The sequence below is a fragment of the Anser cygnoides genome, chromosome 1 (assembly GCF_040182565.1).
Source record: "Anser cygnoides isolate HZ-2024a breed goose chromosome 1, Taihu_goose_T2T_genome, whole genome shotgun sequence".
Taxonomy (NCBI): domain Eukaryota; kingdom Metazoa; phylum Chordata; class Aves; order Anseriformes; family Anatidae; genus Anser; species Anser cygnoides.
The window spans coordinates 91,498,853-91,514,866 of record NC_089873.1 but is presented as its reverse complement, the minus strand read 5'-3'; the positions used below and the strand labels follow the sequence as shown (position 1 = coordinate 91,514,866).

Sequence of the window (16,014 nt, the reverse complement as noted above, 5' to 3'; positions counted from 1 at the left end):
TTAACTTGCTGAAATGATTTGCAATGCTGCCCTCCACTGCAGTGTCAGCAATGCAGGGAGCAGCACACATCCCTGTAACTCTGTAATGTAACTTAAAATTCATCAGATCTTGCAATGGACAGCTGAGATTTAGTCATCGTATTTCATGATTTGCTGCTGACAAAATGTGGTCACTCTGTATTGCATGGTATGGCTGCAGTTGTTAATTATTGACAGATAGCATTCCAATTGTACATGTAAATGGAAATGCGAAGCTAGTGCTTAGCCGCCTTCCTGGACTTGTGACTTTGTAATCTGCACTACAGATAGCAACAACATAACTGAGGCTTACAGCAGGAGAAGTCCCTGGAATAGGTGTTACATGCCTAATGTCTGAGAAAGGACAAGACCCTGTATAGAAAGGGAAGGACTGGAGGAGTAGCCTCCTGCTTGAGGGAATCGGAGCTTTCCTGGGGATTGTGAGTTTCATCCCTTCATTTAGAAAAACATTGCACACTAGTGTTCCTCAGAAGTTTTTTAGCAGTTCTGTAATCTGTGTGGGAGGTATACTTGTGGGGACAGGGAATGCTGAATGCTTAAAGCTGTTGCTGTATGCTTACAAGGACACAGTTTCTTCCTTAAAATCAGTTTAACAGAAAAAAAAAATGCTTGGGTGCTTATCTTAAACTCAGATTTCTTGTCTGTAGAAACTTTTCTGCTAGTTTATGCTTAAGCTTTCTGTAAGGACTGTGCACTCCATCAACACCAAATGCTGCCAACGGTCTCTGGGTGTCCCATGTTACCATCTCCATTAGTACTGGCTAGGCCTGTCAGTGTAGTGGGACCTTGACTGACCTTCACAGAAACGTCAACTGAAAGGTGTTGTGACAGCTTTTCTCATGTTTAAGGAAGCTTATTAACTTGCTAGCTGGGGTTTGTCCTGATGGAGTTGTCACTGAAACTGTGGTCTTAGCAGTTCTAATCATCAGATGGAAGACATGAAAATTGCTTAGTGGTTTCATTGTGTGCTTGCACTTTGTTCTGTGCATCTTAATAGTCTCCTGTTGTGTGCAAAAGACCTAGTGTCATTGGAAAGAAAAAGGAGGTAATAGTTACCAGAGAGTTTACTCTGGGTCTTTGAGGCACCCCATCTGCTGACCTGATGTAAAGTCTTCAGAGGTTTCCCCTTTGGATCCAGGTTGTAGTGGGGAGAGAAACTTATCTTTAAGTGGCTACTCTTTGCAGATATCATTGTAGCCACCAAGGATGGTAACCCTAAGCATTTTTAAGAGTGACTAAAGAACTCTGAGGGCAAGGGTGAAGGATGCAAGTGCAGAGACCACAAACTAGTTGCCTTTCTGAATGAAGGAAAAAGACTTGGGTTGAATGCATCTAGCAGGTCAGCACCTGGCTGCATGGCTGGTGTTGTAGATCGGGCTTTGACTTCTCCGACCACTGTTTTCCATGAGGAACGAGGACTGCTGAGGCAGAGATTAGGTCTATCTGGGAGACTAAGGTGGAAGTTTCTTTTCCAATGGATTTGTTAATTTCTGAGCAGGGCTTCAAGTATGTTAGAATACTCCCACACTTCTCTGTAAGCCGAAGTGAAAACATGAGGAATGATGAACAAGTGTCTAAAGGGGACATGATGGGAGATGCTTTTTGACTCCTGTTGTCAAGGCAGCACAAATGGGAATCCAATCTGTACTGCCTATGTGCAAGTGCATCCAGCATGGCAAACAAACAGGCTGAATTGCACATCTGTGCTGAAAGAGTATTGTGGTGTCACACAAACCATCCAGGAGGTGCTTGGGATATACTCAAGTCAGTTTGTTGTTGGAGGTGAACATGGACTGACTACGCAAGATTCTGTACTTAGATATATGAAGAACTGGCTGTAACAGTCAATGGCAGCCCTGACTTCCGTGATTTTGAGATTTAAGCTTGAAATCCTGGTAAGACTAAACAGCCTTGATGGTCATAATCCTGGACTGTGGGAGAGATGACTTCACTTTATTCAGAAATGTGCTTGTCATGCTCTTGTGGGGAAACTGCTCTAGTGAGCAAATGATGAGGACAGCTGACTGTCTTCAAGGGGAAAAAAGCTGCAAACTACAAGAAATGGCTGCTGTGATGTGATGGAAATCCATGCTGATAGTCTGTCAGACCTGTTGGAAGAAAGGAGAACTCACGGCTGAGGCTCAGCAAAACAAGCCAAGTCCATGGAAGGTTGAAGCAGAAGGAACATGGAGGCAGTACCTGAGAGCACAGGTGCAGAACAAGGAGAGCTCAAGCTTGGTGTAGCTGGAATGACTAAAGGGTGCTAAAGGCTGACAGGAAGGGCTGCTATGACTATACTGGTAACAAAAGAAAAATTAAAGGGTATGTGTTCCTGCTGGTCGGTGGGGTTGGGGACTTAGTGAGGAAGGATATGGGGGGAAAAAGCAAGATGTACAATATGTCTTGTTTCAGTTTTCACTGGTGAGTCCTGCCCTCTGGTCTCCTAGTTCCTTGAGTCTACTAGTGGAGTTGTTGACATGTAGCATTACCCACTGTAGAGAAAGATAATATTCAAGAGTACTTAAGTCATTGCATGTATTTGAGACCATGGACCAAAAAGTCTGCTTCTGAGTGTGCTGAGTGAGCTGGTTTACATCACTGTTTGCTGTTGCCTTTGAAAACTCTTCGTGAGTTGAGGAGGTTCCTGGCAAGTGGAAAAAACAATATCACATCCATCTTGAGGTAAGGAAGACTGAAAACTACAGTCTGATCAGTCTTGTCTCAGTCCCTGGAAAGACTGTAGACCAAATCCTCCTCCAGGCCTTTTTAGGCACATGATGGCCAAGAAGGTGGTTGGGAGTGGCTTGAAGGGTGGTATTCAGTTAAGCCGTGTCCAGCTGGTGGCTTAATTGGTATTGGGGCAAATGTAATTTCCTGTCTTTGAAGACAGGATAGTGTTTACTGCAGGTTTGCAGAAGATGCCAACCCAGGGTACCATTTACAGGAGAAGGCAGGAGTGCTACTTTGGACCTCAGTGTGCTGGAGAAATGGGCTGGCTGCAACCTCACAGAGCTCAGCAATGGCAAGTGCCAAGTCCCACATCTGGACTGGAAAAAATATGTAATAGCATGGGCTGTGGTCCAGTGCTCTCAAAGGTAGCCTGGCAGGCACAGATGTGGGGTCCCGGGGAACAATAAATACAGCATGTGTAAGCAGTTTGCCCCCACGGCAAAGCAAGACAACCATGTCCTGGGCTGTTGAGCGTGACTGCAAGTCAAGGGAAGTGATTCTTTGCCTCTGGCACTGGAGCACAGTGCTTAGTTCAGGACTTGTGAGTACAGTGAAGGTGCTGAGGTACCAGAGTGAGCCCTGTGGCAGGCCGCGGTGCTCGCTGGCTGGAGCAAGAGTGTAGGAGAGACTGACAGAGTTGGGCTTGTTCAGCCTGGAGGAGGGGAGGGAGCCCTTCTGCCTGCAGCTGCCTGAGGGGAATGTGTCAGGAAGACTGAGCCAGGAGCCTCAGAGGTGCAGCACAAGAAATATGAGATATATGTAAGCTGGAGTGTGGGAAATTCCAGGTCAATGTAAGGAGGGAAAAATGCCTCTCTGAGGGAAATGAGACACTGGAGAGGGTTCCCAAATTGGCTGAGGACTGCAATACGGTTATGAGGACTGCAATACGGTATGGCAATATGCAAAACTTGATTGGATGAGGCTCCATGCAGGAGGATATAACCAGACCTACTTTGAGTAGGACTAGGTGGCTTCCTGCGGTCCTTTGTACCTACATGATATCATTATTCTCTTATATCAATATTATGGCTTATTTGACTTTGCCAGTGAAATATGTATTACGAAGAAACCTGTACCTAGGAATTCTGTTGTGTCTGTGGTAACTGGTAGGTATCTTGTCTGGAAATGAAGACTACAACTCATCTCTGTCAGTGATGATTTGTTGGAGACCCTCGAGATGCCATGGACTTGGTGCATGCATTTCCTCTAGGAGATGATACCGATAAGTAGTGCTTCCTGGGACCTGGACATTCTGCATGCCTTGGTTCTGACAGATTAAGTCTGCAACAGGTGAAGAACATGTTGGTGCAATTTATACTCGGGAATAGACACTAGTTTCTCTATTTGTCTAGCAAGATGGGCGTTGCAGTTACCATTGCAATTACTATGGCAGTGCGTTAGTTATAACTGTGTAGCAGGATAGTGTCATCTTAGCTTACAGTCAAAGGCAGCGAATAGCAATGATAAAACCTTAGTGATGACTGTGTATTTCATTTTGGGTTCTGATTGCAGTTGCCTTGTATTTCTGTGTAGGTAATGGCAAGTTTATTATATAGTAGCGCTGAGACAACAGCCATGTAACTTGGAAGGGAGGTTGTTTGTCAGATTTAAGTGTAAGCGTGTGTCCTGGAATAACATCCCCCATTTTAGCAAGTTCGTGGCTAGGTGGAGTAGGTTACACTGCAAAGTCATTGATAACTTCCTGATTTTGCAATGAAGGAGGAGTGATGGGCTATAACTCTTCAGACATGTGTGATACTTATTGCTACAGCCACTTTCCTCTTCCCATAAAAAAAAAAAGTTGGCAGGTATTGTAATAACATTAAATATCTTCTAAGGAGGAGAGAGGTTTGACCTCTCAAAGGAAGTGTGGGGAGGGTATTTACCTGACCAAACCTTCAGTTAGTAGTTACTGTGGTCTTGCTAAACCTTGTTCTGGGGAGAATTCATGTGGTGAAAGCTACAGTTCTGGGTGGTGCTGGTGTAGAGCAGAATCTTGTGTTTAGTGTTTTTTCTGGAGTAAGAAACCTTGTTCAACATGCTATCGGCAACAACATATGAATAAAGGTAGCTTGCAGTTACATGTGAATAAAGGTAGCTTGCGGTTACATGTGAATAAAGGTAGATTACCTTACAAAACAGTGGTTGATTATTAAAACAATCTGACTAGTGTAGATAAATGTTTGTATATGAGGCCTTCTTTGTGGAGGAGAGGACTAACTTAGATATCTTATGTCTTCTGAACTATGTGTACTTAGAGACCAAATCTTGAGTACATAATGGTCCGTTCCTTTTTCAAGGAGCCGACCTATTAAAAGAGTACATGGGGCAAGTCAAGTTTTGCAGTTGGGGAGGGGGGAACTTAGCATGTTATGTGCTTATATATAAATAGGTTGTCCGTCCATACTTCAGATACCATGTTCAGCTCTGCTCCCTTGATTTTAAAACCAAACTGAAACAACAACAACAAAAAAAACTTGGGTTGAGTAAATCAGAGGAGGGCGACAAGGATCAATGGTATGGAAGTAGGCTTGTATATGTGGCCTGCAAAGAATTCTCAGTTGAGGAAAAGAGTTGATTTGTTAGGAGGAGGGAGAGGAGAGGAAGCGTATGGTGGCATCAATGTAATCATGAGCTATGTCTAAAATGTGTGCACACAATGTGTAGACTCTTAGAGTGCAAAAAGTAGGGGCTCCTCAAATGAAGCTAAAACGGGTGAAGGTGCAAGCACAGATGTTTTTAGAACTGATGGCAAGACTGTTGGTACTTGTTGCCAGAGGATGCTGTGGTTGCAGAAAGCTTGTGATGCCAATGGGAGATGGGCCAGTACTGAAAAAACAGTGGTGAGTTAAACTGACAGGTCAGGTTAGGGTTGGGCCACCTGAAAGTGTTAGGAGTAAATGATTGTCCTGAGTCTTTTCTCTTGCTGTTTCCTATGCTTCCACAGTAATCTGCTCTTGTTAATCGTTTCCCTTGTGGGAGCACAAATGCAGTTTCCCTATTATGACAAATTAAGCTATTAGGTTGCCATGTCATGGGGAGTGGAGGGAAAATATCTCAGTATGGAACTGCCTTCTTCATCAAAGGTCCTTCGTGTTTGCAGCATCTTATTCAACAATTTTTGAAAGGTGAGGCTACAGAGATGGTCTTGGTGATTTACTGCTTAACATTTACAGGCATACTCAGTAGTAGAAGGGTTCTTACATGGTTGTACTTGGTAGTATATGTAAATCAGGACCTTTACTGGGGTGTCATATCTGAGAACAAAGATGACTTCTTCCAGTCTTTCCTTGTGGACCATATTTAAAGCCTTTGAGCATGCTTTTTCTTTCAAACCTAGATTCCCTAGGTGGCTAGTATGTGAAGTACAGTATTGCAGTCGGACAACTCCAGATGCAACCTTACTGATGTTGGCTTAGAACCAAGCTTCTCTCTTTGCTGGTGTATTCTAGACTGTGACCTTGAATTGTTGAAATATAATCAACATCTACTTAAACTTCTTGTGACTTTGAGAACCTTCTTTGTTCTCTAACCAGTTTGGTAGCATCCTACATCTGGTACTGGTTCATACTGACTACTGTTCTAATTTGGTCCCATTAGAACTTGAAGTTTTCTCTTGTTTTTCAGGCTGACTGGGAAAGACTTATGTATAACTTCTTTTTCTGTCTCTAATGCAGTTAGCAGCTCAACAAAGATGCAGAACAGAAGCACAGCGCTCCTTTTGACCTCCTGCTGTATCTGTTAGCTAGCTATTTTTGTTAAGTATTTAAACTGGATGCCACATAGGAGGACTAGCCTTTTCTTCCAGCTCGGTGTGTCAGGACTATTTACTCATGTTGTGTTTCAAAAGACTTTGAAGAACATTTGGAACTTTTAAACAAACCTTCCCTTCAGAAGGTTTGAGTGGTAACTTGAGCAACTGCCTGTTGATCTCCCTTGCTTTTCTTTAAGTATATCAATACCTATTCATTTGATATTTGGGGATAAATACATTTAAAGAGGAATAGGAAGCATTTTGTGCTTCTGGGTGGAAGTGGTATATGTATCTGTAGCTATCTTGTATGCTACTACTAGTGTTGGATGGAGTAGGACTGAAGATACGTTCTCCTCTAGTCCTGCTTCTAAGCCTGACCCAATTCCTGGAAAAAGAGCACCTTATTGTCTTGCTTGCTCTTCTTTAAAGGGGATGGGATTGAGAGGTTTTTGTTTAAACTGAGGATTGGAATGTTTGCAGAACAACTTCCAGCTGCCTTATAGATCACTTCACTCATTAGTTCAACATGTCTTGTAAACATATGAACGCTTAGTATTGGGGTAAACACAAGTATTTTAATTTGCAGTGTGTTAACATGTGTAGAAGATTATAATTCAAGAGCATGTAAAACACAGTGATGCTAACATGGTTTAAGTTGAAATTCCAGAGGAAGTTTTTAAGTTGCTAAGGCTTTGTCAACATTCTCTCTGAGTAGTTGGATTTAAAGCTTTAACCTTATAAAACTGGCTTTCTGAGACTGTCCTTGACAACTCAATTTGAATCATGAGCCTAACCTTTTTTAAAAAAATTTTTCCTCTTGTCTTAGATTGCATTTGATTTTCTACTGCCTGTTGCTAAAGGTCTTTGGAGCATGGTAAGAAGCAGAGTATGTCCTGTCTTTGCTGTATGTGGAGGTAGTGTTAGCTTGTGCTTCGGCTCTAGTTACATGTGGAGAAAACAGGATTGTGAAATAAGCATAAGGGCTCAGACATACGGACCTTGGAAGTTTTAGTGCAGGAGTTGGGATCAAGCTATGTTAATGCTGAACTGAGTTGAATATATATTTTTACTTAGTGTTGCACTAGAGTAAAAGAGCACTTGCTAATACTTTTTCTTGCTTCCCATGAGCAAAGTTTGCATTTAATGGACAGAAGGGTTACATTTGCTTTTGTAAATGTAATTGCTGTTTCTCTTTTGGAATTAAGACTGGAGCTTAGTTTTGGTCTGGTTACAGATGGAACAAGTGAACGTTCAGAAGTTAATAGCTATATTTCAAAGAGAAGAAAGTTTGTGAGCAGCCACAGTGGGGCTAATATATCAGTGCTGTGGGAGAAATCTAGGAACATGTCATTACAGAATTGTTTTTGTAACGTTCCTGGTTTTCTTCTGGAATCTGGTTGAGTTGACCTCTTGATTCGAAGGGTTGGGTCGTTGGAACACTAGTAAAATTTGAGGGGGGGAGGAGATAAAAAAAAAAAAAAAGACTGATAGCTAGCTAATATCATACAAGGAGAGGCTAAGAGGGCTGGCCCTGTTTAGCTTAGAGAACAGAAGACTGAAAAGACATCTAATGGATGTGTATAAATATCTGAAGGGAGGGTACCAAGATGATGGGGCCAGACTTTTTCAGTAGTGCGCAGTGATAAGAGGCAACGGGCACAAACAGCCACACAGGAAGTTCCAGATTAATATGAGAAAACACTTCTTTACTGTGAAGGTGATGGAGCACTGGAACAGGTGGCCTGGAGAGGCTGTGGAGTCTCCTTCTCTGGAGATGTTCCTCAGCTGCCTGGATGTGAGGCTGTACAATGTGTTACAGGTGACCCTGCTTGGTCAGGGAGATGGGCTAGATGATCTCCAGAGGTCTCTTCCCACCTCAACCACTCTGTGATTCTGTTACTCTGTAAAGCAGAATAAGGCCAACAGGATTTCTCTTGCTTTAGCCAAAGACTGTTCAATTGTTATTCCTAATTTTCAAGACTGTCTTCCGATAGACTTTTCCATGCCTGTGATACTGTTGCAATAAAAACTGAACAAGGTTTTAAGAATTGCTCTTCAAAGATAGAAGTGTTATACTTAGTTTCCTTGCCTTCTTTCCTTTATTTAAAAAAAAAAGGAAATACTTTACCTAAAAGGGAAAGTTGAGCTGAGTTAGTAAACCTAAAGGTTATAGAAGGTAACATCTGTTTCTGTTTCTCATTACCTACCTCCCCCAAAAATTTGATTTACAAACTAGAATTCTGCTTGAGCTGGGGATTGTGACCAGGCAGGTGATAGTGAAGGAGGAATATGCTATAATACTTGCTCTCTGATTTAAGAGCAGTTTTCTCCCAAGGACTTGGCTAACAATTCCAATTGGAAGCTGATGTTGAAGCATTTTGAGCTACGTGAGTCTGTTCTGTTCCTTGGTTGTGATCTTTTCTTGACACAGTAATTTGATTGTGCTCTCTGCTGAAGACGCACACTGACTGCTTCCTAGTAATTTAAGAATATATTTTTATAAAGCCTCAAGTGGTGGTTTGAGGGCTGCTTTCTGTTGTGTCCTTAAGTGATTTTATTCTCTAGCTAAACAAATCTGAAAATGCTACCAGACTGGGTGGCTGTGCTATTGCTGTCTCTGTTGCATTACCACTTGTAACTGACTAACAGGGGAGAACCCAACTCAGAAGGATAATTCAGGAAGAAATCAAGTGATTATTTTGTAGGGTGAGCTCTCAAAGGCACCTGATAAGTACTGATGCAGGAGGAAGAAGGGCTAGAAGAATGATACTTATCTTTCTGATGCCAGCTGAAATTAAACTGAGGTAATGATGTTTAGCCTGACCTTAAAACTCTTCTGTGGGAAGTTGTGCTGACATAGCAACTTGCTGCCACCAAAATGGGATGTTCTTGTTCTGCCCCGCTCCTGATTGGAACTCTTCTCCTTAGCTGCTCCATGTGTTAGCACTGAAGCAGGATACACCCAGAAGCTGAGTAACTTGCTGATGTGGGAGAAGACTTGTTTTTTTTTTCTGCTTTTGTGCTGTTTGGCTCTACTGTCTTGTGGAAACAGTTGACAGCTAGTGCAAAATAAGTGGGTAGGAAGTGGCCATGTGGTCCCTCTTCCTTACTAGTTAGTGGTAGACTGTTAAGTAGGCACAGTTCTATAATGGATAACGAAAATGGATTGCTATTGTAATTAGACATGTATGACCATTCCCTATAGAAAGCATTCCCTATAGAAAGATTTCTAAATCTTCTGTTTATTGCAGTGAATAACCAAGTTGGTCATATGGAGACTAAACTCTTGTTTTCACAGCATGAGTGCTTTGCTGCAATAAGGTCACTGTTTTCGTCACCCTATCTCTTTTCACCTAATGAGAATTTTGATTAAGAATTACCAGTGAACCGCTTCTGTTATCATGGCAACATTTGATAGTCCCGTGTTTTGTTTTTTTAAAAAAAGATAGCAAGTTTTAGGGATTTTTCTCTTATTTCATCTTTAAAGTGCTTTTTGACGAGTGAAATGACAATGCTAAGTGCCTTGCTGTTTTAAATCAGATTCTTGGAACAGTCTAAAACTGGGGAGTTAGTGAACCCAATGTAAATGTTATTTTAAAAAGAAAATGTTGATTGTTTAAACCAAGGTGAAACTTTAGTCTTTACCTCAAAATAAACAAATGCAACTAGCTTGGACTGACAGGCATTTGCAATACTGGGCCTCGAAATCTGGTGTCAATTTAAACTGTGGTAATGCGAAAGATGATTGGAAGGATGAAGAGAGATACAGTTCATTCGAAGAAAGAGATGTGTAACTCACAGGGCCAAAAAACATGTTCCCCTGGAAGGTATTTCAATGGAGGTATTGGAACAAGCTGCTTATGCTTTCCATCTCTGCATCCACAAAGGAGTCGAGTCCGTAGCTCTAACTGTGATGCTATTTTATCTTGAGACATCTTGGAGTAAGTGCAGAGCCAAGAGTACTAAATGACTGCATTTTATAAGTTCTCTATGCTGGTAAAATTGGAAATAGAGGGACTGTACCAATTTGAGAAACTGTTGGTGTCTACATGCAACTAACATAGTTGTCTATGAAACAGGCTCAGAAGTGTAGTAGCTGACTGCTATAGGCAAGGAGTTCTAAAACATCTGTCCAAACTGAATGATATAGTTAGGTTCAAAGCTTTAAAAAGAATAGGATTGGGTGCGACTTCGCAATGTGTTAACTCAGTAATTATTGTAGTTCACCAGTAGAAGATGCCTGGTAGTGTCAACTACCTTCAGATGACTTCTAAGTGAGCAAGCAGAAAAGATGGATCTGCAACAGCTTTGTTAAATATAAATGAAAATATATGAAAAGTTCTTGATGGTGTTTTGATCTGAGAGTTTACAAGTAAATTTACGCACTTAAGTGAATACTGTTTATTTCACAGAAGTTGAAAGTGATGGTAAACAAGGATTCCAATATTGTGTGCAAAGAAGGCCTCCTATTTCAAGAGGAGGATAGTTGAGCTTTATTAAAACAATGTATCCAAAGTGGATATCTTCCATCAATTAAGGAGATGAATAACGTGGTCGTAAAGTGTCTTGTGCATTATAAACTTTTAAAAGCAGATTTTGAAGTAGATTTATGACTTAGTTATTATTCCACTATAGTCTTCAAGCAAAACAAGCTCTCGAATGGAAATATTTGTGTCCAAGGAAATAGTCTTCATGACTCCAGGTTCCTTTAATAGAGAGCTCTGAGTATCAGCTTAGTAATCAACTTCATAGTTTGAACAGTTAGTTCAGCAACCATAAGTAGTTAAATAATGGCAACTAGCTGAAGGTTAAAACCAGAGAGAGTTCTGCAAATGGGAGATGTGTTTTTCACTTGACTGTAGGAGGGACAGAGTAGTAGGCACATACCTGTGAAGGTTACAGGATGGAGCTAAGAGCTATCCAAGTGGTTTTCTAAAAAGTCTTCTCTGGGTGTAGAAGGAACTGAAACAGAGCAGATGAGTCAATTCTGATAAGCTTTGCTAAGTCGTGGCTTACATTACCTGTAACACTTTAAACATGAGGATCTTTCAGATGGCTTCAATAAACTGTTTTCATTATGTGTGCTTTGTTTTAATTCCTTCTGGAAACATTTAAGGGGAACAGTAAGAGCCCCTGAGAGCTTGAATTGTTCTCTTTGGCAATGATGTGTGTAAAACTGTCCTCCTTGAAATGAATTAGAATTGAGGAACAGGTGACTTCCATGGGAGTCAGAAGTGTGCAGAAATCCTTGAGGCAGCAACAAGACTGAGTTCTTGTAGTTAACACAAGTTGCTTGTTAGTAGGCAATAGAACCTCATCAACTAAAAGCTCATGACTTTACTACCTTTGGTTAATCAAACTGTAAGTAGTAGTTTCATTTAGTATGTATGTCCAGATAAGTAGTGCTCAACATACAAAAAGCCTTGTATCAGAACATGAACTTTTAAGAGATCTTTCAGGGTACAGCTTAAATTTTATTTCAACAAAACATAAACATTTTTACAACAAATTTAATTTCTGGCAGTATTCAGGCTAATGCCCTGAATGGTACTAGGATAAAGGTGGCATTACAATCAGAACTTAATGCAAAAGCAAGAAATGTATTTGAAGGTGGTTTTGGTTTCTAACACCAAACTGAAATAGGACCAAACTGCAGGAGCTGCAGAACAAAGAGCTTCAGAAAAGGCTCCTATAGACTACTTCAGCTGTGTTGTGAAAATAATGTGAGCTTTTTTGTTTGGGGGTGGGGAGGAAGTAGTGGGAAGGAGAGTACTGTTGGCAGGAGAGTGTAGACCTGCCATCAGTCATAAAAACACTGGCAAGTGGAGGTGAGGTGGACCAGAACTTTTAAGTTACTGAATAACAAGGAGAGAATCTATGGTTTTTAATTTTTTTACCCATTACTACTTGTCTTTCAGTGCTAAGCATTAAATTTGTGTCCACAGTATCATAAATGGATCATAACTGCTTTATGGAACAAAGTAGGAAATGAAGAAAGGTGTTTGATGTATGGACTTGCAGTTAAGTCATCCACAGTCACTGCCTTTGGAAGAGTTCTGCATGATATAACTTAATGTTTCCAAACATCAGTGCCTTCTAAAAGCTACTGTAAGAATTTAAATCTTGGCAATTAAATGAATAGAAGTGTACCATTGTTTGATGAAACTATCAGTGGTTGAAGTACAGAATTGCCTGTATGTAACATCTTCCTCCCCATGAAGTAACTCAAGTCTTGCTTTCCCGTGTGAGTTATTTAGTTTGGAGCAACAAACTTCACACAGTCATAGCTTGTCTGTCTTGCTCTGCTCTGACCTAGCACTTGAAGCCTAACAAGATTATTAAATACTTTTTCATGTTGTAACAGTTTTCCAGTAAGAGAGGTTCAAGACATTCAGTGCAACTATATGGTTGGTTCATGCAGTAGTAGTTACTAGATATGTTCCTAAAATCATGCAAAATTGAGTCTTAAGTTGCTGGTTTGTAATGAATGAAACCTTGTGTTATAAGGGAAGAAAGCCTGTTGGCCTACTCAGTATTCTCAGTTGTGAAAACATGGAGTGTGGCAAAAATGATTTTGTGTTGATATTTGATTGTAAGATGCGTGGTTGCAGTTGAAGTGAGAATGAGCATTTGCAGTGATAGTAGAATACTGTGGTGTTTGCTAGTATACATGGAAATAGGCAGAAAAGACTCGGTGTTAGATGACCCTTGAGCCTTGTGTTAAGGAGAATCTGGAAAAAGAAAATCTCAGGTGTCTCGTGAAATCTCTCTCAGTGGAAACACAGAAAATGACCAGACAGGTGCGAGCAAGCTGTTTGAAATTGCTCTTGCTTTTATTGACTAAATGACTTTCAGAGGTCCCATCAAGCCTAAATTATTCTTTATAGAATAACAATGCTCAGCAACAACTAAAAGAACTATCAACTTTGTTTTTATCCTAAATCCAAAATATAGCACCATATCAGCAACTCTGAAGAACATTATCCCAGCCCAAACCAGGACAACTTGTCTTCCATGATTGCCTGGTACTGGTATTTTGATCTTCTAAAGTTCTGTCTAGTATATTCTCTTTGTGTGCTTGTTTTGGGTTGCTTTGGGAGATGAATTATGGCTTAAGCCTCATGCTGATGCTGAAAAATTTGTAATGAATACAAAGAATGAGTGAGTAACCTTTCAATAAGGTTAATAGCCCCTGTATAATGGAAGCTGTATCTGCAGCAAGCAGTTTACATTTTTGGAAGAGCTACTAGTGTGAGAAAGCTGTTTTGTGGACTGACTGAATCCTGAAATTTTCTGGTTGCTACTCAAAGGTTGTTTCGAAGGATACTGAAGGATAGTAGTGCTTCTGAAGTGATATTGGTCATGTAGTTGACAGACTTCTATACACTTTGACAAAATGAAGCTTCACAAATTCCCCAAATTTTATAGCTGTGTAGATAGAACAACCATTTCTGAGTTTGAGATTGAAAGGTGAGGTGCACAGGAAACTCCTGAGTGGTGAGGAGAAAATACTAAACTGATGAGAGTCAGGAAAGAATAGTTGATATTTACAGGAGTTTGTAGCTTTTGTTTTTAATGTGCCTGGATAAGAATCTGTATACTTACGTGTAAGGTGTACAAGCATTTGGAACTGCAATTTTTTCTCATTTTGTGCGACAGTATAGAAAAGTAGGGCAGGTGTTTGCTCCTACTCTTGGTGTAAGTTAGTGGTTGCAGTTGACAAGTGATTTCTTAGACATTGCTGCTTTTACTTGTTCTAGGTGCTGGCAGCTTCTTCAGGAGCTTTTTTCCCCGTGTTTGCGCTTTTCTAAATACTAAAAGTGCAGCTACTAGTTTTACCTAACTTTTCACAAGCCTTGCTATATACTTGAGGGAGGCTCCTCAGTCTGTATTAAACACAGCCAATACCATCCATTTACTTTACCATCCCCGAAATTACTATGGATAATTCTGCTAATCCTTTGCTAACAGTAGATTAACTTCCTTTATGCATCTCCTGCCCCCCGTATTTACTTTTATGCAAACGATGTGTAACTGCAAGTTAAATGACACACACAGGTGAGTTGATCTTGTCTCCTGATACATTCAAATTCCAAAGAAAAGAGAAATTTGTAAAACTTGGTTTAATGTTCTGTTGGCTCAGTTTCCTGTAATGGAAAAGGTAAATTAAGAACAAAATGTTTCTGATGAATATTATATAGCTGCAGCAGGTCAGGTGTATTTGAGGCCTGTTCACTCCAGCCTGTAAATCTTTAAAAGTAGCAACAACAAAGTTGGACTGCTGAAAATATCCATGCAGTCCACGTAAGAAATAACACAATGGTCTCACGGCACAAATGAGCTGTTAAACGTATTCCATAGTGAAAAAGATTTGATTTTCACAACAGAAAAAAACAGGAATAATTGTTAGTTGAGTATTGAAATTTTTTAATGTGCTTTGGTTATCTTCATGTAGCTGATGCCTGTAACTATTGGAATTGGACTTGTCAAAAAGAACAGCCCTAATTTAAAAGGAAACAAATTACTTGCTGTGCTACTAAGTAGACTGACTTTCCTATTCAGTTTGTTGCCTTCCCAGAAGTCAAAGCTGCTGTTATGTGATGTTGTAAGGCTTTTCTGTACGTAGTAGTAGTTGGTTGCAGTTCATACAGCTGATCATTCTATCAATGTTTGGTACAGATGAAGACTTTGTATAGGCCTAACATTCTGAATTGGTGATTTCTGAACAAAAATCATTCTGTTGCATCTATGACATCATAGAATATGTACATTGTGAACATTGTGAAACACAGTACATGGTATAATTGAAGATGTGTCACAGAAATAAAACTTGTGAGCCTTGTTTATATGTGAAGCAGAAAGCAATAGTTAGCTTTTCTAAGGAACACTCCACCTTATGCTTAAATGTAGCAATGGCAAGTGGAGACTAAATTTGGGCTGAACTTTGCTTGTTCCAATCAAGTGTTTAGATAGCTGCCTGATTTTGAGTGTCTGTCTCAATGCATATTAGTTGCAGAAGTGTGAAGAGGCTAGCAAGTGTTCCTTGACTACACCTATTTTTGTTTTCTGGCCTTTTTCCCTGTACCAGCCCCTACTGGCCTATCAGCTGTCTTGGTATGAAGTTCTCCTTAGTTGGATTTATTTGTGCTACTTAGTGTTTTCGTACTACTGGTATTAGTCAGGAGTTCTGTACAGACTAAATCTTTATCTAAATCTTTAAATTACTCGTTTAAGTGACTTAGTTATGGTTTGAGCACTGAAAAATCAATTGATGGGAAATGTAAAGCTTTCAACAAGGGACTCATGTAAAGGTGTATAGAGAATTTTTCCTGAAAACATTTTTTCTTTCTCTGGAGACTTTCTGACCAAAAATATGGTTCATGTCTCCAGTTGAATGACCTCTTCATGTATGTGAAAGCTGTGCTACTAAAATTTGGACCTAAATCTTGTTCCCAGGTGAAGTTTATAAGTAACAGCTCAAGTACCAATTG

General features: G+C 40.3%; 1 protein-coding gene across 3 annotated transcripts in view; it reads left to right on the top strand.

Moving 5' to 3' along the window:
- Positions 1-16,014, top strand: part of NECTIN3 (nectin cell adhesion molecule 3) — a 125,545-nt gene that overhangs the window by 9,228 nt on the left and 100,303 nt on the right. The window lies entirely within an intron of this gene.